The 27,285-nt window shown below is 47.1% G+C and overlaps 1 protein-coding gene across 1 annotated transcript in view; it reads right to left on the bottom strand.

Moving 5' to 3' along the window:
- PKIG (cAMP-dependent protein kinase inhibitor gamma) overlaps window positions 1-26,627 on the bottom strand; it is a 78,266-nt gene extending 51,639 nt beyond the window's left edge. The window contains exon 1 of the mRNA XM_075528717.1: window positions 26,496-26,627. The gene's annotated coding sequence lies outside the window, so the exon portion shown is untranslated. The remainder of the gene's footprint in view (window positions 1-26,495) is intronic.
- Window positions 26,628-27,285: the final 658 nt, after the last annotated feature.

Consider the following 27,285-nt stretch of genomic DNA (forward strand, 5'->3'; position numbering starts at 1 on the left):
AAAATATATACACAAGTACACACACGCACATGCCCACCTGTTCTAAGGCTGTGGCTTATTGTTGCCGTGATGCCGCACACCCTCCCACCAGTATCTCAAATACAGCAGGGTGAACATGGTGAACAAGTCTCGGCAGTGCTTTCAGATTAACACAGAATGGGAAGAAAGACCTGATGATCTTCTTAAAAACTGACCAATGAAAACCTTCTGAATAGTGACATAGCCTCATCTGCATCAGAGCCAAAAGATGATCCCCTCTGGCTAGGAAGTCTTCAAGATACAACTGGGGAAGAGCTGCCGCCTCAATGTAGCATCGACCTTAACGATGTCGATAGAGGAAAGCTTCTGAAACCTTCATATTTCCATGATGTGACATGACTCAAAATGGACACAGCTGCAAACATCCATTCATAAATGGAATTTATGAAGTATAAATCTAGGAAAATTGGAAGTTATAAAAATAAAATGGAATAATTGAAGACCAAAGTGGTAATTACTTAATCTCGTGTCAACTCCAGGGTTTTAAGAGTGAAGGGGTAGAATCTAGTCTGTCAATAAGGTGACAGCCTGATGATGCCTTCTTATGGGTATGGCCTTCTCATGAGGATTCTGGGAAGTTCCTCTCTTTCTTCCTGGACGCGGGCCACACTTTCTCTCTACTTCACGTTCCTGCTATTGAAACACTCAAAGAGCTGGAGGAGCCATGTGAAAGCCCCTGCCAACACTAACATGCTTCCACCGCCACTGGATCCACAAGACTTTTCACCCACCGGCCTGTGATCTTCCTGCATTCGGCATCATTGCATGTGTTGCGTGGGTCTTAAGAGGAATTTATAGACTAGTAACGGACATATGGGCTAATATCGGACTTATGGACTTGATCTGGACTGGGCTGGGATGTTTTCTCAATATACAATTGTTCTTTGATATAAAGCTCTTTCTTATACATTTGTGAGTGTCTCTGAATTTGTTTCTCTAGTCAACCCAGTCTAACACAACCAATGACCCAGGTATTAGTGAACTGGAATGGACTGGTATTGGTGGTTTTGAATGAGACAAAAACATGGTCTACTAAGCAGGGAATACAAATTGAAGAGGAACAGCTTCACATTCATTGTCAAAAAGAACATGCCAAGATCTATCCCGAAGCACAAAGCTGTTAGTGACATTGAATACACATGAATCCAAGTAACTATATATATGGAAAAGCCAATGGAGAAGTTCAAAATCATCAGTTACCACATCGCCAGGGGCTGACTGCAGACAGAACAGTCATTAAAACAAATCTAAGAGCGCTAATGTGTAACCTTGAATATATCCCACCTGAAGTTAGAGACCACCTCAATAATACATTTGACGCACTGACACTAATGAGCAGATGAGTTGTGGGATGATCAGACAAAGGTATGTATGATGACATCTGAAACATCACACATGAAGAAAGCAAGAAGTCATGAAAGGGCAGGAAAGAAAGAAAACACAAAAACAGGTATGAGAAGACACTGGAATGACTCCGGCAGAAAGGCAGACTGACTAAGTAGACACCCTCTACACAGAGCCTCTACAACCCCGCTGCCAGGTGACACAGACGCAGACGAGGACCCTGGCACCCAGACGTCAGCGAAGCGGACTGAGTATGGACTGGGAGGACAGAGAGCAGACTGAGTATGGACTGGGAGGACAGAGAAGCAGACTGAGTATGGACTGGGAGGACAGAGAATCAGACTGAGTATGGACTGGGAGGACAGAGAAGCAGACTGAGTATGGACTGGGAGGACAGAGAAGCAGACTGAGTATGGACTGGGAGGACAGAGAAGCAGACTGAGTATGGACTGGGAGGACAGAGAAGCAGACTGAGTATGGACTGGGAGGACAGAGAAGCAGACTGAGTATGGACTGGGAGGACAGAGAGCAGACTGAGTATGGACCGGGAGGACAGAGAGCAGACTGAGTATGGACCGGGAGGACAGAGAGCAGACTGAGTATGGACTGGGAGGACAGAGAGCAGACTGAGTATGGACTGGGAGGACGGAGAGCAGACTGAGTATGGACTGGGAGGACAGAGAGCAGACTGAGTATGGACTGGGAGGACAGAGAGCAGACTGAGTATGGACTGGGAGGAGAAGCTGAACAGCAGCCGGGAAGGAGAAAAACAGGTGACTTCTCGGCTAGCCTGATGCTCTGCTTGCTCGGGAAATTCACAAGCCACTAAACTAATGGCTGACAGTGAGAAAGACGGGACCCCGCTTGTTCCCCACACCCTCTCGATGACGAGCAACGGCCAGTCCTCGGCCTTCCCACCCCAGAGCCGGCTGGTTCCATGCTAGGAGCACAGCCCCACAACCTCTGGCCTCTGCCTGAGGTCAGAACTATGGCCTGGTACCAACTCCTGGTGAATTTTTCTCCCTGTTTGAACATTTTCATAATGGAAAGGGTGTGCCAAGATCTGACCCCACCCCACTCCCCCATGAAGTCAGAGGCTACATTAGAGGTTAAGATGACAGACCGGGGAGCTCTGTTATCTTGAGCAGATGACACCCTCCCTGTGCCTCAGTTACCCCATCTGTCACAGGAAGATAATAACCACCTCTGACAACTCACAGGAGAATTGAGTGAGTTCACAAATGGAAGGTGCTTAGAACACAGCCCGGCACAGAGTAAACACTGGCACAGAAGTGGTAGCAATTATGAAGATATTATTTTATGTTATATAATATACAGTGCATATAATAATATATAATCAATTCTTTCTTATTAGTGAAGACCTCGTTGCTTAGTGATTACTTGTTGGCCTGCTGTTAGGTTGGCCGTTCAGAATGACCACCTGTTCTGCAGAAGAAAGATAGGGCTTTCTGCTCCCGTAAAGATTTACCTACAGGAGTTCTCCCCCATCCTACAGGGGCTCTGTGTGTCGATGTCGAGTCAAAGGTAGTGAGAGAGAAAATATTATTATATAGCATGCACAGAAGGGTCACATGAAGAATTTGATGAAGAAGGGTACGGCATCGGGGTTGGTGGAAGGCCTATTAACAGCCTGAGAGATGCCGATGACACAATGCTGCTTGCTCAAAGTGAGAAGGTATTAAGGCACTTGGTGATGATTATCAAAGAGTATATCCTTCAGTATGGATTACAGCTCATTGTCAGGAAGACCAAAATCCTCACAACTGGACCAATAGGTCCCATCCATGATCAATGGAGAAGATACTGAAGTGGTCCAGGATTCTGTCGAACTTGGATCCACAATCACAGCTCATGGGAGCAGCGGTCAATGGATCAAAAGACGTGTCACATGAGGTCAACCTGCTGCACGGGACCTCTTTAGAGTACTGAAGAACTAGGACCTTGCTGTGACCACCTGACCCAAGCCACGGTGCTCGCCACTGCATCATACACATGTGAAAACTGCACACCGACTAAGGAAGAAAAATCGATGCGTTTAAGTGGGGCTGGAGCAGAATATCGAAAGTTCCATGAACTGCTGACAGGACAAACTGATCTGTACTGGACGAAGTACAGCCAGAGAGCTTCCTAGAAGCAAGGACGAAGGCACTTCGTCTTACTTACTTAGGGCAGGTCAGGAAAGACCAGTCCCTGGAGAAGGACAGCATGTTTGGTAAAGTGGAGGGACGGCGGAAGAGAGGAAAGCCCTCGATGAGATGGACTGACCCAGTGGCTGCATCAGCGGGCTCAGGCAGAGGAACAGTTGTGAGGGTGGCGCAGGACCGGGCAGCGTTCGTTCTGTTTGCTGTGGGTCAGACTCGACTCCACGGCACCTGACAGCAACATGCGAAGAGCCATTACATCATCAGTAAATAGTCTGCCCATCTACCTTGCGAAACTGTCTCTCCTAAACTAGTACTCTACACCTCTTTCCCTCCCAGCAAATCCACAGTCTGCCTGACTTCCCTCCCGAAAGGATGACCGTGATGCTCCCCATCAGTAGCATTCCAATGGTGCCTGGACCAGAGTCATTCCCTAACATGGTCGACAGAGAAACATTCACAGAGCAAAGAATGGAAAAGGGAAAACACACCATTCCTGGCTGAGACTTCGGTCTAAACACCGGCGTGCACTTGTAGTATGAGCTAAGCCGGAACAGGGTGCTTATGATGTTCCCAGGCTTACGACCTCCATGCCTCCCAAGACGCCTGGAGTAAAATCTATGTCTGCAAATCCTGATGTGCCCCCGCCCTGACTGCTCAGAGCATACCACCTCCCTCTCGTTGTCTGTTCTCCAGCCTCTGCCCTTATCAGTTCTCTCAGCAAGCCAAACTAAGGCCTTTCTAACTGCTACCTGGCACTCCCAGTTGTACTTACTGGCTAAGTTACGTACTCACTTTGAAACTCAGTGTCCTCATCCAGAAGATCCATTCATTTGGGATGTATTTATCGAGGGCCTACTGTGTGTCATGGCCATTTCAGACACTAAATAAAATAGCCCCGTTCTCTGTGGCTTATTTACTATTTGACAAAAAGTTAATAAACAAAGAAATACTTTCAGGCAGTGACAAGTTCTGTAGGACTAGCTAACGTAGTGGGAAGCAGGTTAGATGGATCAGAGTGGCCAGGGAAGGCTACCTGGAGGAGGTGATCTGTGAGCTAAGGCAGAGAAGTCAGCATGTGAGAGCTGGGGAGAAGGTCATTCCAGGCGGATGTGGGATCCAGGAAAGGGAGGAAGCTGGGGCTGGCTGGAGTGTTGTGAGCAGGGAAAAACACGGATGGAGGGGCAGGCGGGAGGGAGTGGCTCAGGGCTTTGGACTTAAACCCATGTACCATGGCAGCCACTGCAGTTCCTTCCTTCCACTGATGTATGCATATGTATGTATACCCTGTGGGGAAATCCACAGGAGTGGTGGATTGTATCAAACCAGTGTCCCATTTGTGATGTTCTACAACAGCACTGTTAAGACTGAGGAAAAGTGGGGGAAAGGTCATAGGAACTCTACGCAACTTCGCCAAATAAAACGTTAACAACAACAACAACAAACCAGCCCACGAGGATCCCTAAAGCAGAGAGGCTGCAGGGGGAGCAAGAGTGGGCGGTGAGGTGCAGCAGGGCGAAGGCATGCTTGGCTGCCATGGCCATGCACCACGTGGCCTGGACAGGGGGCCGGAGAATGAAAGAGGGTCAAGGGTAAAGTCAAGGTTGTTGGCTTAAGCCAATATTTAAATCAAATCTACTGTACACAGTGCTTTTGAGAGAACTAAATCAGCTAATGTATGTAAGCTGCCCACACACAACGCAAATCATGTAATGGGTGCCTAATATATGTTTGAAAGAATTAAAACTGGTCCTAAAAGTCCCAGTACATTAAAGAAAAGCCTAAGGTGTGCCTGAGGTTTTAGATAGAGTTCCCCAAGTTCCTTCAGAGGTTCAAACTAGCTCCAAATTCCATCTTTGGATGATTAGCAAGGAGCACCTGTACACTGCCTTCTGACTGCCCCTTCACTCAGAGACTGAAACATGCCTCAGAGAGAGAGCCAACGTTTCCCCTGCCAGTCTTTCCAACCGAGACGTGGAAGCGAGATCGACATTTACAGTAGAAGTAGCACATCTTCTAACCCAACACTGGCAGGGTGACTACTGGAGAGGATTTGTGTGAAGATTCTTGGAAAAGAAACACCAACAAAATATACTGAAGTCCCAGAAAAAAGAAGACACTAAAAAAATTTTTTTAAGTTGTGTAAGAAAACATTCAAATAGAACAATCGATGGAAAGTAAATTGAAAAAAATCCATGCGCCACTGGGACCAAATTGTGGCATCAGGATGTGGTTTGGTTGCGATAAAGCTACAGTGCCTGCTTGTTTCTGCTGCTTGGAGCGACAGGGAGAGGGTTGACTGTGTTTGAATGGAGAAGTGTATTAATGTACAAAATGCTATAAGCCACAGATGATAAGGAGGGAATATTTTTACCATCTGCACAACAAAAATTAAAGTCTTTAAGAAGTCAAGCCTACACTGGCATGTGGTTGTTTAAACGAAAGAAAGAAAATGTCCTGAGAATTTAACTTTGGGCACTGACTTTTTGACCTGGGTTGACATCACTCCAGTACTCAGGGGACATGACAGCTGATTGTCCAATTTAAACAAACCCTGTAGAAACTTAGTACACCCTTCAGGGATCAGCCCTTCCTCTTCCCACAGTATCGACTTATCTGTATCTCCCCGACTGAGATGTGTGTGTGTGATTTGGATGAATGTTGTGCATAATTAGAATTCTTAGTACTGAGGAAAACGCAAAATGTTTAAAAACGAATCTTCATTTAAAAGAAATGAAAATGAATTTTCTAGAGAAATTATGGCTCTGGGAAACTGGCTAATTAATCTGTAGATGACTCAAGCTATTTTTAATTAGGAGCTGAGCAAAATGTTTAAAAACTCTAGGCAAATGCCGACAAATGGAGATGCTGTTGTTTACAGGTTAACAATGGTGAAAAAGATTCTGCCTCAACATTTTTCCCCGCTGATCCTCAGGCAGTGGCTCCTTCAGAAAGCTATTTTTATCCTTTTATCAACTTAGTTGATAAGCATTTCATTTCCAGACATGTGTGGACAAGTTACATAAATTAAACTGTTTAATATTTTAGAGACAAACATCTTACAAATAGAAACAAAGTTTATTGTGCTTGCTATTATAGTGTTTACTTGCTAGGCTGACAAATGAATTTGGGGGCAAGTATCATGAACCTTAGAACAAGAGTTCTTAACAAGGAATCAGCTGGCCTCTCAGAAAATACCAGAAGCATGGGCCCCACAGCCCATGAGCAATATTTTGGCAAACTGTGATTCAGGTTAATTAATCCAGTAGAGACGTACACGGATCATTCACTGCCTTGTGCTTTGAACAAGTCAAAAATACTGCTACTTGGGTGTCAGTTCACACATGCCCAGATCGATTCCAAACAAAACCTGCTGAATCGTGTCTGGGTAATGCTGACAAGTTCTCCCAGTAGCACCCGCATCCTAGTCTCAACAGGGGGCCTTCAATCAAAAGGTGGCTTCCCAGGGCACTGATTCTCAACCTTCCTAATGCCAGGACCCTTTAACACAGCACCTCATGCTGTAGTGACCCCCTGACCACACAAATATTGTCGTTGCCACGTCATCACTGTCATTTTGCTACTGTTATGAATCAGGCGACCCCTGTGAAAGGGTCATTCGACCCCCTAAGGGGTCACGACCCAGAGGTTGAGAATCGCTGTCCTAGGGTTTCAGAAATTTTACCTCATCCGCCCAGAGAACCTTGATCTTGCCTCTGCCGATCTTTCTGTGCCCTACACTCAAAGAACACTGCAAAAAAACATGATTTAGGTTCCCGGGGGATCCGGAAACTGCCATTGGTGTAGAGGTCTAAAATTCTCAATCAGAGCGTGGAATGCTCTGGGGAAGGGTTAAGAAGATGGAAACCCCACCGTCAAAACCCTCTAGACCTCCTAGGGGGGGATACAGTCATAAACAGTGTCGCACTCCGAGACTCTTTACGAGGGAGTCTATGATTTGGTAGCGACACTATCTGTCCTCTGGGAGAGGGTGTTGAAAAGCAGCCGGCCACAACTCGATACTTTCCCGCAGAGAGGAAGCTCTGAGTGGCAACTGTTCTCTGGACTTGGCTTAGCTGAGACAGAACGGCCCAGGTGCTGGGGGCGGGGCGGGAGATGCTATTCTCGGACCACTCCCTCCAGCTAGCAGCTGTGACACTGAAGTTGCAGTCATCATGTGTCGGGGCACTGCTGTTCCCGCTGCTCAGATGTCACCTTACCTGGCACTCTCAGTAACCTAAGCAAGTAGATAAGCAAGTGTCTTTGGGCCCCAGTTTCCTTTTTTATTGCAGGATAATTGTCAGTAGCACCTTCTACAGAGCCACGTTTAACGAAGGCTAATCTAGTAGCCTCTTCACTAGGTTAGAGTCCATCTTAGAGAAAAATAAGTAAATGAGTTAAATGTTTATCAGGCTCAAATATTAAAAAGGTAGAGAGAATAGTCTGTTATTTCTCTACCGCAAAGTAGGCCGCTCTCAGTCCTCAGATTCTCTCTACCCTCAAGCCTAATACAGAACTGGAATTCCCAACACTGGGGTTCGCAGAAGGCTGCCGACTGCAATGGAAATCCATTTGCGTCTTGCCGTAAATTCAGCTTTCATTCGGTCCTTTCGGGCCAGTAACAGGCAATGTACAAGGTTTTGCCCTCAGGTAGAGGTGTTTAAACGGACGACCACAGATCCCCGAGACATCTCCGGGCAGGCCAGTCTCGCCTTCAGAGACTTTCCTGGCTGTGCCCTGAGTGGAAACGAATGTACGTAGGCGGCATTGTTAGGAGACGAGCCGTATATCAGCTGAGGTGGTCAGCGGGATCCTGTAAGGTTTCTAATGTCCAGGCCTGCATGCATCACAACCACTGTCCCATGCCCACTCCCGCGGGCCCAACCTGCTGATCTGCCAGCGAGCATGGCTGCTGGGACAACTCCTTTGGTTTTCCTGTCCTACAGGTAGCCATGCGGCTCTGTGGACCCTGGTCACCGTGGCGGCCTCATGCGGATGGCCTCCCTCACGAGGAAGCGCTGCTTTCGTCTTTGTCTTGTACTTGTCCCGTTTAGCACCTGATAAAAGGGTCTCCAGAACATTGACCTGAGTCCCCCTAGGACAACCCAAATCGAAATTTACTCTAACATGTTAGTAAGTGAAGCTGGGTGGAGGGTTATGGAGGTTTCTTTAGACTAGTCTCTACCTCTGTTGTTTGAAACCTTACATTTAACCGGTTTCATTTTGTTTTGTTTGGGGGGGGGGGCTGTTACTCTAGCACAGAATCGAAATCTAATGAAGAGCCTACCAGACGAGTCTCTACTAACAGTGGGTTCAGGCAAGTGTTCCTGAAGATGGCTATGTCACACAGAAGACGGGGTCACTGATTCATTCATTCACTCCAGAAACACAGCGCCACCTTGAAAGCAAGCTCACTGCCATCAAGTCCATTCTGACTCACAGTGACCCGATAGGTCAGGGCAGAACTGCTCCTGTGGGTTTCCCAGCCTCTCTCTCTCTCTCTTTTTTCTGTCAGCCTCTAACTCTTTACAGGAGTAGAAAGCCTCATCTTTGACCTGTGGGGCAGTTGCTGTTGTCCAGCTGTTGACCTCGAGGTTAGCAGCCAACACGACATACCCACCACGCCCACAGGGCTCCTTGAACTTCCCTGTAGCTCAGACTAGGAGTGGCCCAGTGAAAGACTCTAGTCCTCCATGAGCTGAGCTCAGTAGGGTTACCCCAACTATCAGGTCTGTGCCGGGAGTGAACAAGCCAATTAGTAACCACGCCCAGCGGGAGACAAAGAGAAAAACTATCTATTAGGAAACCAGGTCTTTGGGTACCCAAGTCTCTTCAGTTCCCAAGCAACATTTAACTTCCTAACAGTATTAATCACATAACACATGCAGGTGGGCTATGATTCTTAGAATACATGACAGGCAACCAAAAGCCATAATACATACAATCAAATAAATTACAATAACCTAGGTATCTACTTTTCAGATGACGACACCTTATCAAATTGTATTCAATAACCAGGAAAGCTGGGGTGGTGTGCAGTGGGATGTCAAGCTGACTTTAAGCAGGATTTGAACAGTAATTAACATCCATATTTTGGACTGAATCCTTGGGAAGCCGTTGGAACCTATATTTGAAAAACAATAGTAAGACATATGACAAAAGGAAAAAAAGACACATGAAGCACTAAGCAACATTGATGGCCTCAAAATCCAAAGGACTGCAAGCATGCTCAAAACTCACAGTAGCAAAGACAAAACGAATACAACAATAACTACCAAGCAGGGAAATTTCTGAGAAATGCTATGAAGACAAAAGTTCCAACAGTGCTGGGAAAGACATTGGGACCAACCCTTTGATACCAGATGCTCTGAGACAGTCCAAACTCTGGTGTATGAAACACAAAAATACTACACATGACTTAAAATCAAATGAGTGGCCCACAAGAAGCGAGCTAAACCCAAAAGCCAAATTAGGAATATAGTGCCTCCATATAATAGCGTTTATGATATTATAATGTTTCCCAGATGAAAACCAATCCTTCGTGGAGGAGGGGAAGAATCCCTCTGACCAGAGAAGATTTAGCTACAAAGAACTCACCTACCGTAAGTACAGTCTCTAGTGCTTCAAACCGACAAAGATATACAGCCAACAATACATCTTGATGGTCTTACCCATTGCAATGGCTGCCAAGTAATCCACACATGTACAAAGACACAGAGTTGAAGCTCTCTTCAAGATGGGATTGGGGCCAATACAGTTATACAGAGAATAAAACTCTTTCAAAGGCCATTAAAGAGACTAACCATTTCAAATGTCCATTCATTCCAAACCGTTGATGAAAAACCACTGCCCTAGCCCCTAATAAATTGTTTTTAAAAAAAAACAAAGAAAAACCACTGCCTTTTCTGAGAATTGGTGCTGTGTGCTGTCAAATCGCACAGCTCTCAGACAACGGCCACACAGGGGTTCCTAGTTTCGGTAAAGAGCTGGACTGCTAACCAGTTAGTCTTTGGTTCAAACCCACCAGCCGCTCCACAGAAGAAAGATGAGGCTATCTGCTTCGGGGACTAGCTATCCCGGGTGACTATGAGTTGGAAACAATGCAATGGCAGTGGCTTTAATTTTTTTCTCCCCGTTTTACTGGACCAGAATCCCAGGTGTCTTCTACTGGAGATCAACTGATGGGTTTGAAGGGTCAACCTTTGAGTTAGCAGCAGAACACGAACTATGGTTCCACCGGGCTCCTTTCTTCGAGAGTCAGTTCTAAAGTTCCTGGACAAATTCTACCCAGGAGACATGGCTGTGGTTGGTTTCACCTCTTCAAAGTAAAGGAAAAACTTACACACTGGTGAAGGAGTCTGAAGGCAGAGTCTAACATTTTGACGGGTCTTTCCCCTCAATATCTATATAAGTCTCTTCTACTAATTTTTTTAATCATTTCATTGGGGCTTATACAGCTCTTATCAAAATCCCTCCAACCATCCACTGTATCAAGCACATTTGGACATATGTTGCCATCATCATTTTCAAATCTGTTCTACTTCTAAGTTTGACAGGAAACTTAAAAATCTTTAGCCAGTGATAAGAGTTGTATGAGCCTCCAATAAAATGATTTTTTTAAAAAAATCTTTAGCCATTTTTCCCCTCCCTCATGAGGAGCTGATGTCAGGGGTTCAAGTTGAAAGAAAATGTTTGTAAGATGATGATGACAACATATGTACAGATGTGTTTGACAAAATGGCTATATGTATGGATTGTGGTAAGAGCCCCCAATAAAATTTTAATTAAAAAAAATCTTTAGCCATAAAAAATGGCCTTTACCTTTATTTACCTACCGTATCAGGTCTTTCTAGAGCAGCGGTTCTCAACTGGTGGGTCGCGACCCCTTTGGGGGGTCGACGACCCTTTCACAGGGGTTGCCCGATTCATAACAGTAGCAAAATGACAGGGGGCAGCAACGAAAATAATTGTATGGTTGGGGGGCCCCCACCACATGAGAAGCTGGATTAAAGGGTCACGATATCAGGAAGGTGGAGAACCCCTGTTCTAAGGTATTCAAGTTATTTTCCACAAAACAACATTTATTCCTTCATCTGCTTATGGTAGATTTCATTCATTTGGTAACCATAATAACTAGTGAACTGACGGAAACAGGCTTAGGAAGAAACCCAACTGAGTCTGGCTGACCCTCAGATGTGCGAGGCGCTGCCCTGAGGAACCACGTACACTCAGTCCTTTAGTTCTCACACTCCACGCCATGGTGGCCCGTGTTTTACGGCTCACAAAACAGAGATCTCAAGCCCGGACTGTCTTCAAACTGGGTCCAACTTAGCTTTAATCTCTGCCTCGAAAAAAACCCTCAAACTCCTTAAAACCAAGCAGGTGACACCGCAGCACGCAGGTGTGCTGGGAGCAGCACTGTCAGACAGCCTTTTCTAAACGGCTGGAAATAGGCTATGGCTGTGCCGCCCAAGGCAGTGGCCTCTAGCCCACAAGTGGTTAGCACAGTGGGGAACAACCTACTAGCCAAGAAAGTAATTTTCCTTTCATTTAACTCTAAACAGCCACGTGCGGACAATGCAATCGTGAGCACTCTACTAGCGGAGAGCAATCAGAGAGCTGGCGATTCAAACAGGACGTTTTTGGAGCACGAACAGAGCTATGAATCCAGCATCCCTAAAGTTGAGTTGGTTAAGAAGCTTCTACTGTATATTAATTGACATGGAAAGTTAACTCGTTACACAGTTAGGTAGAAAAGATCATTATAAAACATAATCGGATGCCTTGGTAGGATGTTTGATGTTGTTAAGAAAATCATGAACATAAAGATGACAACCTATCAAAATTATCTCTACGTCTAAACTGAGAGCATAGCGAGCATTGCTGGCTGCCTACTGGGCGGAGACTGTACGTTGTCTGGCTTACGTCCACTTTCTTCTGTTAAGAAGAGTGGACTGATAGTTACAGTGGGGGGGGGGCGTGATAGGGTTTGGGTTAGGGTTAACCAAACCAAACTCACTGCCAACAAGTTGATGGCAACTTACAGGGACCCTACAGAGCAGAACAGAACTGCCCCTCTGGGTTTCCAAGACTGTAACTTTTTATGGGATTGGAAAGCCTCCTCTTTCTCCCAAAGAATGGCTGGTGGTTTTGAACTGCTGTCCTTATGGTTAGCAGCCCCACAAGTAATCACTATACTACCAGGGCTCCTTCCTCAGCAAGCGAATTTCTATGTTGTTAGCAATAGCAATGGGCCCAACTAAGAAACCATGTTGACCAGCCTCCATCATGGACAGGAGACAGAAATGGAACTTGTTGGTTGAGCTTGTTTGGACAGAGAGCCAGAAGTCCACTAGTGACCACAAGTGATCAGGAGAGTACAACTGTGAGTTAGGATGGAGAAGAAGAATGCGCGAGCCTGACTTCAAAGGGCACTTTGGTGATTCCACCCAGCAGTGGATTGTCTACTTTGGGCTTAATGTGTTTTGAGAGAAAATGAACATGTCTTACTATTTGAAACTCTGTTATCAGCAGTCAAACACAGTTCCTAGCTGACAAACATTCTCAGCAGCCAGTCCCTCCACTCAGGGAGAAACGCCCGTCCTCACCCAAACACAACTGTTTCTGATTTCTCTAAAGAAAATCTCAATGGCACTGCCTGGTGGATAGGAATTGTTTTCAGAAATGGACACATGACCTACTTCTGGTCAATGAGAGTCTGGGGTTGGTGTTTCTTCTGGGGGCTTCTTCCACAAAACATTTTTACTCCTAAGAGAAGAGGGGGAAGACAGAAGAGCGAATCTTTCCATTCATTTGGAAACGTCAAGCATGGACTTGGGAAAAGAAAACTGCTGCAACTTGGCCTAGATGAAGGCAAACCCCGAGAATCTTAGGGAAACACCGCAGGTGTAGATTGTTAACCTGGGAGCCTGCCCACCTCGGCAGCGCAAAGTCTATAAGCCAAAAAACCTACACACTGCGGCGACACCATGTATCTGCGAGGCAGTGGGATGGGTCCTGAGTGATTCAAATGGCCTGAGGAAGGTAAGTAGGTCAGGTTCCCTCTGAGCACGCAAGGTTGGGCACAGAGACCTTCCAGCTATGAGGTAAGCACACTATCAAAGCACAGAAAGCTTTACTGAAAAGAAATACCACAATGTGAAGCTATCGTATCTCAGCGCGTCCTCCATCGTGGGCTATCCACTTCTGAAGGCACTGTTTCCAGCTCTCCAACTCCTCTCTGTAGAAGTCTGTGCTCTTTGATTTACACCATGTCAAAATATTCCTTTGAAATATTTGCATTTTGAGAACAAAAAGAAATCTGATGGGGGAAAAACGGGCCTGCAAGGTAGATGGGATGTGGTTTCCCAACAAAAGTCTTATAGGAGAAGCTTCCCTCCCCTCAAAGGATGAGCAGGCATACCCTCTCCTGGCCTTTGGCTTATCAAAGAAGCTTTCCATTACCTTAGAACGTCTTCCTAATAAGTCCCTGTGACCATCCTGTGTCCTTCAAAAGCTCTACCCACCTGGCCCCTCTCCCTCACAGCCACAATCACCGTCTGAACTGACCTCGCCACCTTGAATTTCACTGCCCAGCAAATCCCCTCAAAACTCAGGTTTAATGAGGCTTTTTGTTATTGAATTAGAACTTGTCTGCATCCCAGAGACATGTTTCTCAAGCACATTTGGTGGGGATGAACCCTGGCATGTATGAACTGGGATCCCAGGCCCAGTGCTTTATCACTTGTCCTCATCCCTCTGGGCCTTGTCCAGAAATATTTGTTAAATTATTAGAAATAACTTAAACTGCCTGAAGAATGGCAGTGTCACATACATGTACTCACTCAAATCATGTAAAAATCTGACCTGTAAATTTTCATAAACACTTTGATACTATTAAATCTGCACATGAAGCAGATCTGAATGGCAGATTGGTTTGTTTAAGCAGTATTCCATGGACTGTCTTATATTTAAATACGTGTCCCGTGCTGAAATACTATGTTTACTGATTGTGTTTTACTGCTGGAGAAAAGAAAGACCATATGCCTTATTTTGAATCTGGCTACCTGAAACGTGTTTCCATGGGGTTTCATGTCAAAACCTGGGGCTTTAGATCTTGTCACTGTAGGTCATGCTCTGGTGGGTGTTCTGTTACAGCTGAAGACTTCGTGATTGAAGTAATGGAAAGTCATTAACATCCCGAGGGGTTAGGGAGATGCATGCCTTCCCCATGCTCAGGGTTGAAGGTCCTCGTAAAACCCAGAAGAATGTGGAGTTCTAGAGTGGGGAAACAAGGGCTTGTCCGAAACTGAGTCCCGGTGATGACATTATAAAATGACTCAAAGGGCATTTGGGGAGTTAACCGTTCTGAAACTTGACCCCCTAGAAGGGGCATCATGTGAACGGTTTTCTTTCTCCCCATCCTGTCGCACAGGCTGGTCTACTCTGTGCTTCCACGGACCCACTGACCACCACCCAATGGGAAACCTTACCAAAAAAAAAAGGTGGTGGTCTACTCCTGACTGTCAGCGTCAACTAAACATCATCATATTATTTTCTTATGTGCACAAGGTTTAACTTTCCAGGCTTCTTGGTGGCTTCTGCATGTATGTGAGGTCCCTCTTACATGTGGTCGTCGTACTTTTCAGGGCAACACTGGGGGCTGTGTGTGTCTGAGGAGCACAGTGCACTTCAAGGGGCTGGAAAATGGGAGACTTGCAAGCAGTGTCACCCTAGAGAGTTCGCAGCTGTGCCTTGGAGTATCCACGGTGATGTGCTAGAAAGTCCTGGCCAGGGAGGACATGCTGGAGGACTTGGGGCAGGAGTTGGAATCAATCAAAGTCTTGGTGCTGGCCCATTCTCCGGAAGGCACTCGCTCCCCGCCCTCCCTATCTGAGCTCCAGAGTGATCTCATCTGTGAAACGGATCTGACAAGAGTACTGTGTTTCTAACATGGATCTCGTGAGGTACAGGGCTCGGCACAAGCCCTGGCATCGGTACACTTGACACATAAAGGCCGGCTGTGCTATTCCTCTGAAGCCTTTGAAACATGTGTACTTGCTGACTGACTACACAAGTTTGTTCACAAAGGCTTTAGAAAATAACTCATGATTTGGGGGCCTTCTGTCACGAAGTCTTCAGCTGTAACAGAATACCCACCAGAGCCTGACCTACAGTGACAAGATCTAAAGCCCCAGGTTTTGACATGAAAATCCCATGGAAACACATTTCAGGTAGCCAGATTCAAAATAAAGCATATGGTCTTTCTTTTCTCCAGCAGTAAAACACAATCAGTAAACATAGTATTTCAGCACGGGACGCATTTTAAATATAATGTGCAGATTTAATAGTATCAAAGTGTTTGTGAAAATTTACAGGTCATATTTTTACATGATTTGAGTGAGTACATGTATGTGATACTGCCATTCTCCAGGCAGTTTAGAACCCCAAATAGAGACTGTGATAGCACAGAATTGTGTGCACAAGATTCTGTGACCTCACTGGCACAAAGCACGCATGTTCCGCCTTTGTGTCCTCCTCCCTCCTCACAAACAGCCTACCGTTCATCTGAAGGGCCTTGGCCAGGGGCTAACCTCTCCCACACACCTTGCAGCTGTTAACTACCTTAAGCCAAGGTAACGCTCATCATTTTCCCAAAGGGAAGGATGCCGTCCCGCCACCCCCACCGCCCCATCCCTGCAGAGCCATGGTAGCTGACAAAAGAAACTGCAGCGCTTAGGGTAGCGGGAGGCGGCCAGAGGCTTATTAACTATTCGGCACCGTAAACCGCGAATCGGAAAGAATCCTGGTGGCTAATATTAACTGAGCACTTCTCAGCGGCCAGGTACTGTGCTAAGCGCCCTTCCAGCCGGTGCACTGCGCTGTTCCTGGGACTTACGCGTCATCAGAGTCAGTCAGAAAACAACGTCCTGGATCCGGCGACGCCGTGCCATTTTGCCGCATACGCCAGCTCTGCGATTCTGAGCCGCTCACACTCACTGACCCTCGTCTCCACCGCTGTGAAACGTGGGCAGAGCTTGTTATTTTCCAGGCCCTCTCACTGGTGCCATGAGTCAGTCCCTTCACTCACGGTCCTAAACCTATGGAGCTTAGAGCAGTAACAGGATTAGAGTTACCTTTGTGATCACGTGCATGGGAATGCAGGAGCCGACGTCTCTAATTCCTGCTAACTGCCCTTTTCCTGCATGGGTCTGGTAAGACGGCAGGGGCGATACTGATAAGTGAGTAATTGTGAACACAATTCACTGGCGTGCCATCTTGCTACGTCTAAAACGAGCCCTCTGAGAAGCACGGGGAGGGATATTTCATTACAGCAAGAGGCAGAGGTGGAGCGAGTCCTCTGGACCTTGAGATCCTCTGCACAATGAACCTCCTGAATTCGGAAGGCAGTTATGACATCAGAGAAGCAGCAGCAGAACCAGGGTCCAGAACATGAAATGGAACAGTGGTCTTCTCAGTCCCTGAGCAAATGAAGTTGAGTGCTTTTGGAGAGACGCTGGCTTGTAGAAAGGGTGCCTCGGGGCACTTCATTGGGGGAGTGAGGTTTGCTGACCCACTGAGCCTTAGGAGAACGCCTTCCCTTTTTTTTTTTTCCTTTCTTACCAGGAGTAGTATGCCCTTGGAGAATCTATTAGCAACTCTGAAAGAACTTTGTTACAAGTCCTGAAGAACAACAACTCGATCCTGAGCATCTCTCTTTCATTGCAATCTGTTAATTTCCTTCAGAAACCCTTTACTCAGGAATATTGTCTGTGAGTTCAGTGTAGCCCTCTCATAGATAAAAGCAGAGAATGAGAGTTAAGACAACACTGGGCGGTCTGGCTGCCCCTCTCCCCACAACACAACCAAGCCCGAGAAGCCAGCCTAACGTTTCTCTCAGAATTCCTGCCCACTCCTTACTTCTCACCTTCCCCACCGTCTTGTACCGGTGGCCCTGGCATGCTTCCCAGCACTGCCAGTGCTACCTGGAGTCATCCGCGGTACCTCCAGGGTAACGGCAAGTGGAGGTAAAAATTCCCACAGGCAGGTGTAGCGCTCCCATCCCTTCAGGCCTTCAATTCAATCCGGCTCAAGGAGTAGGTCGCAGGGGTAATGCAATTTCCTGGTTAACTGGCAGTCACCCAAAAAGCCTTGAAAGGGAATTCGAAAGTAGGTTAATGTACTATACTATTTTATAAGTTGCTGATATGGAACTTAGTTGAGCCTCTGGCTGGAAAGCTGGCTAGACCTCATTCATGGTGGTCAACGGAATATGTGATGAACAATCTTACCCTTTCAAACCTCTTTCATCATCTCATCAAAAGGAACTACATTTTACACTATGGCTCAGACACAAGTAGGGAGCGGAAACAAACATTTTACAAAGCAAAACTGATTCTTACTACATGAGCGGCATGTCAGTATTTCCCCCATGTTCTCTTTTCTAAAAACATCATGCTGGGTCCTGTCCTTCCCAAATGACCTCTCATCCTACTACCACCATGTCATGATCTGCAATTGGAAACACAGTGACAGAGGTACCAGCCCTGCATTGGGGTCCCTGGTGGCACAAAGGCTTAGGAGCTGAGCTGCTGACTACTGCAAGGCCAGCCATTCGAACCCACCCATCTTTGTGTGGAAGAAAGATGAGGCTTTCTACTCCGGCAAAGATGTACAGCCTCGGAAACCCACAGGGGCGGTTCTGCGGAGTCCGTGACAGGGGCTCCGGGGGTTGGTCTCCTAGTGTGATGTGCCTGTGCACAGGAGAGGTGGCTTGTGAGTGGCCGGGGTTGGACAGAGCACAGAGGCTTTTGAATCATCCGGGGCTTTGTTCCGCCGAGTTCTATAGTATATGACCATGTGCAACGGCCTCTTTCCTCCGGAGCGAGTGGGAATAAACAGAGCTGGCATCAGAAAACCTGGACTTATTTTACAACCCCAAATGAACGGACACATTTGGCCATAGTCGTTGGGGTGGTGGGCAGACCCCGGTCGAGTTGTTCTCGGATCGGTAGTAGCCTCTAAAACCATTCCAGGAAATGTTGCCCATTACCAGGGAGAGGAGAGGAAGAGAAGAAAGGGAGAGATAAGAAGGTGCAGGGGTTAACTTTGGTGAAGGGAAAGATCATAATCTACAAGGAGGAGGTGGAAAACTGGGGAGGGAGAACAGGAAAAGCCAGTGGGAGGTTTGGCAAGTTGTTGAAGTTGCTGAATACAGAAATGGTGATGTGCTATGTAAACCCCACCTAAATCTCAATCAGGCTAGCAATACCTGACTCCAACCTTAAGATCAAACAGGTGTCATTAGACCAGAGGTTCTCAACCTTCCTACTGCCGCGACCCTTTCATACATGTTGTGGTGACACCCCCCCCTCCCAACCATAAAATTATTTTCGTTGCTACTTCATAACCGTAATTTTGATACTGTTTTGAATCAGGCGACCCCTGTGAAAGGGCCGTTTGACCCTATGAAGTATAATGGTCCAAAACATTACGTGAATAAAGAAACACATGAAAGGGGTGTTACCAGCCAATTCCAGAAGAGAGTATACAAGGTAAATTACCTAACAGCTTCAACAAATAAATAACAAGGGGCTGGGGAGAAATTGCTATAGATTACAAGAAACTCTTATGCCAGATGCTACATGCAGTCCTTGTTGGACGCAGATGCAAATTGAGAAAAGGCAGCTATGAAACTGGAAAGGAAATCTGCACACCAGGTGGGTATTACGGACACTTAGGAATTACTACGCTCCTGTTTGCCACCGAGGTGGTCCCCGCTCAGGGGCTCCCTAGGGCAGGGCAGAACTGCTCTCTGGGTTTCTGAGATGTTAAGTCTGTATAGGCGTAGACAGCCGCATCTCTCTCCCTCAGAGTAGCTGGTTAAGGTTAGCAGTCTGCTGTGTATGTAGTCAACTATGCCACCAGGACGGAAATGCAAACGAACTGATTTTTTTTCCTGGTGCAAAAAGGGAGAGGGACTCCTTGGCATGCTTTTCTGAAAGTACTCACTTCAGAAAGTGTGTGGATGTCAACTCTACCCTTGGACAGCTATAAAACTCTACAATAGGCTACATAATCTTACCCATTCTACCACCAGGGAATGCTTCCTCAAGGAACTGGGCGCTATCTTGGTGACATGGAATCGCGAGGGAAGACTTTTCCTCTGTCCCTTGGCCTCTGTGGGAGGAAGGGGCCAAGTCTGTAAGCGAGATGAAATCCTTGTTTTTCCTGTGGATTTAGACATTTAGCAAAGCTTGGCTGGTTACCTTATTGACTAGAGGAATTTAGGATGAACTGTGTGTGCACAAGGTTCCTGTTAAGGCCCCTTACTTGAGGACTAATTCTTTAAGAACATGTATGAAATAAGTAGTTGAAAAATGTGGTCTTGATAATAGAAACAAAGGTGGAGATTGCATGATAGAATTTTGCAAGACCAGTGACTTCTTCATTGCAAATACCCTTTTTTCCATAACACAAAAGGCGACTGGACCATGTGGACTTCTCCATATGGAATATAGAGAAATAAAATTAACCACCACATCTGGGAAGAGTTGGAGAAGCTATTATCTGTGGATGCTGACAATCATCCGACAATGGCTGCAGCAACACAAACACAGGGAGGTGCCAGAAACTCGGGCCAGCTGCAGAAGAGGGCGTGCAACAAGAGCTGTCATGGCTGATGTCAGAAGGAGCTTGGCTGAAAGCAGAGAACACCAGAGAGATGTTTACTTGGGTTTTGTTGATTGTGTGGATCACAAACTATGTGATCCTTGAGAAGAAAGGGGATTCCAGAACATTTCATGGTGCTCATGTGGAATCAAGAGGTAGTTGTGTAAACAGAACAAGGGAATACTGCATGGTTTTAAATCAGGAACGGTATCCATCTGGGTTGTATCCTCTCACCGTATTTATTCAATCAGTATGCTGAGCAAATCATCAGAGAAGCTGGATTCTATGAAGAAGAATTCGGTATCAGGATTAGAGGGAGTTTTACTAACTAACTGTGATATGCAGATAACACAACCTTGCTTGCTGAAAGCAAAGAGGCCTTGACGCAGCTACTGATGAAGATGAAGGACCGCAGGCTTCAATCTGAATTAAAACTCAATGTAAAGAAAACAAACAGCCTCACAACTGTATCAATGGGTAACATCAATGATAAAGGGAGAAAAGATTGATGCTGTCAATTTCATCTTGCTTGGATCCACAATCAATGCTCATGGAAGCAACAGTCACGAGATCAAAGCATGCAACTGCATTTGGTAAATCGGCACAAGACCTCTTTAACATGTTGAAAAGCAAGAATGTTACAATGGGGGGATCATGTACAGCTGACCCAAGCCATGGTATTTTCAAGTGCTTCACATGCATGTGAAAGTTGGACACTGATTGTATGAGCCCCAATAAATTGTTAAAATTAAAAAAAAAAAAGAAAAGAAAGTTGGACACTGAATAAGGAAGATCAGAAACCCATGCATTTCAACTATGGCGTTGGTGAAGAATATTAAAAAGTACCACGGAATGCCAGAAGAACAAATGAATCTATCTTGGAAGAAGTCGAGCGTCCTCCTTAGAGGCAAGGATAGTGAGCCTTCATCTCACATACTTTGGACATGTTGTCAGGAGAGACCAGTCCCCCTGGAGAAGAGCATCGAGCTTGGTGAAGCGTGGAGTGAAAAAGAGAAAAACCCTCAACATGATGGATGGACACCCCCCGTGGCTGCCACGAGAGGCTCAAGATAAGAACCTTTGCGAGGACACGGCAGCACCGGGCGGGGTTTTCGTTTTTCTGTACAGAGGGCTGCTGTGAGCCAGAACTGACTCAGCGGCACCAAACAACAGAAATGAGGTTCATCTACTTGGTAGGTTAGCTAACGAGGCTGAATTTTTTTTTCTTTTTGTGATCCCTTTAGCAGACGCCTTTTGTAATCAGGTTGCCGGCTAAAAAACGATCACAAAGTTGATCATTAACCCTTCACAATACTGTTTCTTGGGTGGAGAGCAGATGTTATTTTTTGATGATAGAGGTTTCAAAAAGGAAAAATGACATTAAACGAGAATGGATCTCCCACCCGCACCCATGAACTTTTTGAAGTCCCTTCGGGTTTCCTCACCACTAGCCTTTTGTACATGTTCAAAGCATTCCCTAATACAAACTTAAAATTTAGCAAGAGAACACTTGGATTCAAAATGTCTGGGTCAATTAGCTGTGGGAGCTGGAGCCACCGTCTCTTAAATCCCCTGATGTTTATCTTTCTCATCTGAAAATGGGAATGCTAATCCCTAGCTCACTGACCTGTCACGAGGAATGAGATGGGACCATAGGCTTGCATCTTTGGGAAATACAGCTCTTATAACCTGGCAGTCTCTGCAAAAGTTAAGGCAGCAGAGTGCCTCCCTCCAGGATCCGCTGGGGACAGAGATGAGTGGCTACAATGTAGAAGCACAGCTGGCTGGAGGGCTGGATGCATCCAGACCCTAGGAACTAATTCAGATAGCATGTACTAATTCAGATAGCATGTTGCTTATTATATACTGGCCCTTTCCTCCCAAAACAGTGTGTCAGGATGTCTGCAATACATTCAACTTCTTTACCATGAGTTATGTATCTTACTTGCTACTTTTTCCCAGTTACTCATTACTTTCTCTTGAACAGGTAGCAAGCAAATTTACAGGAGACTGTGTCGACCAGACAAAACATCAGCACATTGCATCAATGTAACCTACATCAGACTGCTAAAAATATCCCAGGCATCTTCAGGAAAGCAGATATAAAATCTTTCAACATTAATGCTTCATGGCCAATGAAAGGAAATAAACACGTCGTGTCCCCAGAGGTTCAAGTCTAACTAAGCACAAAAGGAAATTTGGCCCCTTCTAACTTCAGTGTACTGAATGGTTTGGAGGGAGCCAGGGTGCTATTTCTATAACGCAAGTCTGATTGAGTCACTTCCCTTCTTTTCAATGGCTGTCCTTGGCCTCCAGGAAAAAGTCCAGCTCCCCAACAAAGACTCCAGCCTTGTTTCTGCCCTCCTCCCCACTCAGCCTCGCCAGTCCTGGTGCCCCTTCAGGCCAAGGCCAACAAGGCTGCACCTCCCACTCCGCATTCTCTTGGCACTTTTTCTTGAAATCCTGTCGAAATCTGCCCTCTCCCTCCATTCCCCGCTGCGACTGCGCCCAGATCAGGATTTTTCTTTTCTTTTTTTCAAACTTTAGACCCCTCATCTCCCCAAATAGGATATATTGCTTTTTCTGATTATAAAGGCAATTCATGTGCACAAATAAAGAACTGGACAGTGAAGAAAGATATAAAAAGTCTTCCTTTGATCCCATGACAGATTTAAAACCAAAACTTATCTCACTAGTTAGGAGTTGAACTACTGACAGCAAGATTGGCAGTTAAAACTCACCAGCCGCTCCATGGGAGAACGAGGCTGTCTGCTCACAGGGAGATTGACAGTCTCAGGCTTTCTGGCCCATAAAGGTAGAGGCCAAGGGACTACGTGGGCCAAGGGACTATGTGGCTGAGAACAAACGAAATGTGACTGGTGGCTGAGGAGAGATGTGCTGTTCACCAGTGGTCCCCAACCTTCCTCATGCCGCAACCCTTTCATACAGTTCCTCATGTGGTGGTGACGCCCCGACCATAACATGATTTTCATTGTGGCTTCAGAATCATAATTTTGCTACTGTTATGAATCGGGAGACCCCTGTGAAAGGGTCGTTCAACCCCCAAAGGGGTGGTGACCCACAGGTTGAGAACCTGTGTAGACCAAGGACTGTATCCTTAATGTATTCTAATCCTGGTTTGTGGTACCCTGTTAATTTTTTCCCTAATAAACCCCCTTAACCATGGGAGAGTTACAGTCTCAGAAACCCTAAATAGTATCACTATGAGTCGAAATCGATGAGCACGAAGGTACCGCGTATATGATTAAAACAACAAAAAACAAAGGCGTGCGGCACTGTAATCTACTCACATCTAGCCACATGATATAGGGATCTTCTAACAAACCGGGGGGCTTCTAAAAGTACATTCATTGCCCTCATCATTCTCAAAACATTTGCTCTCCACTTAAGGCCCTGGTATCAGCTCCTCATTTTTCTCCCCTCCCTCCCCGCCATCCCTTCCCTCAGGAACCCCTGATAATTTATAAATGATTATTTTGTCATATCTTACACTGTCCAACGTCTCCCTTCACCCACTTTTCTATTGTCCATCCCCCAGGGAGGAGGTTATATGTAGATCCTTGTAATCTGTTCCCCCTTTTCACCCCACCCTCCCTCCACAATATCCTGATTTTTCCCCGTGGAAAAACCACCTCCCATTTAACCCAGACACACATGGCCTCACACAACTATTATTCTATGTGGCTAAGTTGGGGACATTTATTTTTTAGTTTATCCCTAGATATTTATTTTCAGGATGTTACGGTCCTCTCTCCTGCCATTACATGTTCCCACTATTATTAATAGCTTGCATAAAGCTATTGCTTTCCAGCTCTCTTCTAGTTACTTAGCCACTTTCTGAATTTTTTCCCTTAAACAGCACACCCATGTAAGCACCACATACACAATCATACCGTGCACAGGAAACTAATGGGAGAGACAGGCATGTGGCTTGCAAAAAAGACGTCTGGGGCGTGTTATTTTTATTAAATATGACGCTTCCTCTACCAACTGTTGAGATGTCGCTTTCTGAGCAGATGTCCTATCAGAAGTAGACAATCCTTTCGTGTGGGTGGGTAGTGGTTAAGAAGAAACACTCTGGAGCCTGGCAGACCAGGACTCAGAGCCTTGTGAACTCGAAAAAGCGTTTCACCTTCATTTTCCCATTTATAAATTTGGGAGGGGGCGTTAATTACAGACTCTATGTTGGAGTTGTCATAATGACGACTTAGTTGAGAACCAACCAGGAGAAAGAGCTTAGCACAGTATTTGTTTAATAAATGTCCGCCAGCTGCCCGTAAGAGAAAATGTGACTTTCTTTTCACATTTCCAACCGTCCCTTCTGTTTTATTGTTGCATTACACGGCTGCCACTCCTTTCCTGCAATTTGCATGCTTCCTACTCCTCCACCAAAAAAAGGCAGGAGCTATCAAGCTCCAACTGAATGCCAGGCTTTCCACCTGTGCTGTGGATCTCACCCACTCCCACCTTCCCAGGGAAGTTGTAGACTGATTCTCCCTATTATCTCCTATAGCAGCTCAGCCTCTCTGCCCCACTGGCTGCCTGCATCAGCATCTAAACCTGCTCCTCTCTCTCAGGATTAAACCAAAAACGCTTCACCTTATTCCCTAATTGCTCTCCAGCCTTCTCCCCTCCCTCTTCACAACCCAACTTCTTTGAGCTGCCTGAGCTGCCTACACTGTCTCTATTTTCCCACATCCCACACTCGCCCATCTCACTGATCTAGATTACACTGAATCTTTTGAAGCTGCTATTAGATTCCTCCCCCACCGTTTCCACCAAAACTGCTCACAGAGGCCCCCCTCCCGCCCCGTGACCCCTCTGTTTATTTCACCAAAAGACACATTTTACTTGTTTTCCTTCTCCAACTAAGCGTCCCTCTGTTTTCATGTCCACTCTCTCCCCCTTCTCCTCCTGCTCTGGCCATTTCTTCCCAGCACAGCCTACTACAAGAGTGGGGTTTGGACAACTACATGCTACACAGTAGCTCTGGCTGATCTGGGCTCCTGCCATTTCTCTTCCAACATTGATCTTTAAGTCGCATATACTGAACTGATTTGTCTCCATGGCCTTAGAACTGGAGTAGAATAAGATCCCTGCCGCCCCTCCTCCACTCCTCCCTGGATATCTCTTAGCATCACACTGTTTCTGGTCCGATGCTGAGTTTCTTCATTAGTCTACGATCTTCATATGGACAGGAGCCTAATCCCCTTCATGCTTGCATAGTAGATGCTCAATAAACTTATTTTTCAGGTTGCTCCAAGTGAGTGGTTGCTACGTGATGAAGAGATCACAAGGGAGTCATCGAGAGACAACAAAAAGCCCCAAAACCATACCTCTAGGCAAACATAGACCGGTCCTGCTTAAAGCCGCCTCCGATGGCTCCAAGATCGAGTCCAGCGCCTCCAAACTTACGAGGAGATACAAAGAGAGTCTTCCAGAAGGGGCATCCGCAACCATCGTCTTAGCCAGGGCCCTTTTGGAAATCCTGGCAGATTCCCCACCAGTCTGCACTCTTACCTTACACTTCATACCCACTGCTCTTTCTGCCCAGAACACCGTGCACTTCACTCGCCTCCGCTCCAGACTAACAAAAGCAGACTTCTCCGCTGGCTTCGGAAAGCACTGTCTTTTGGAACCTGTCCCACCATCCCGGCAGCGTCACCTCTGAGAAGACGCTCGGCTCCTATTGGCAACATCTGTGCATTCACAGGCCCCAACTCCGCTGGCATCACCGCGAACTCCTCTTAGGCTCCCTCCACGGAGCCGTGGCCTCGGCGAGGGCAAGAAGTCGCGTTCACTTTGGCCCCCTGGCGATCTGCCCCGGGCCTGGCACAGGGCGCACGGGCGCGTAGTAAGCGCCCACGCTCCCGAGCAGCGCAGACTTACCTGTCGGGACTGTAAAATAGGCAGGCGTCTACTTGGTGAGAAACGGATGCCAAGGGAGAGAGTGCGCTCTGGCCTCAGAAGGGTGGCACGCATCCCCCCTCCCACCGGCAGCAGCAGCAGCTTTGAGTTATTTATCCCCCTTTCACCCCAAATAATAAAGAGGGCTATTAATTTTTCTCTCTATATTAAAGGAACCTTCCGATCAGGCCAAGCCACGGCGTAAACAAATAGAATCAGCAATCGAAAGACCACCCCGCCGGGCGCGGGTCGGGGTCGAAGAGCATGCGGGGCTGCCCTCCCCTTTCGGCCCGGGCGGCCAAGGTGCGGCCCCAGCCCCTCCCCGGGGTCCCCCGAGGCCCGGACCCTCACCCTTGGAGACGCGTGGACGCCGGCACGGGCGCGCTCGAGCCGCCGGCCCGCTCGGCCCCGCTCGCCCGCCCGCCGCCGCCGCCGGCCGCTGCGCCTCCCGGGTTGCCTGGCGCCCGCAGCCCGCGGCGGAGCCCGTTGCCTAGGCGACCCGGCGCCCGCACCCCCGCGGCGCTCGGCTACGGCGGCTCGGATGGGACCGGGCGCTCGCGTGCGTCCTGCGTCCCCGCGGCGGGGAGGCGAAGGGAGAGGAGCGGCGAGCTGCGCGGAGCACCGGGGTCCGGAGGGGGGACTCTGCCCCGACGGTGCCGGTGCCTCCGTGCATCTCGTCGTCAAAGGCCGCCACGGTGGCCGCCTGGCACGGCGACCCCCTGGGACAGAGCAGAACTGCCTCTTCCTGCGGGTGGAAAGCCTCGGCTCACTTACCCCCCCCCCCCCCATCCCCGGGAGAGGGGCTGATGGGCTCGAACAGCTGACTCGGCGTTTGGCAGCCCAATTCTTAACCCGCGCCAACACCCCGGGCCCATTGCAGCTTGCTAGACCCGGTGAATTTAAAGAAGCGCAAACTGCTTAGGAGGAAAGGCGATTCTGCTTTCTGAAGCAGGGGTGGAGTGGCAGAGGTGGATTAACTTGTTTCTTTGGGTCAGTGTACGAATTAGACGAGCAGATTTTGTTTCAATATAAGAAATCATTTAACTTGTGACCAGCAATTAAACGCCTGGAATCATCCTGTCGATGTACTTGAACATGCATCTCACCGAACTCAACTCACTCATTCAGTCAAGCGCCTAGT

The sequence above is a fragment of the Tenrec ecaudatus genome, chromosome 12 (assembly GCF_050624435.1).
Source record: "Tenrec ecaudatus isolate mTenEca1 chromosome 12, mTenEca1.hap1, whole genome shotgun sequence".
NCBI lineage: Eukaryota > Metazoa > Chordata > Mammalia > Afrosoricida > Tenrecidae > Tenrec > Tenrec ecaudatus.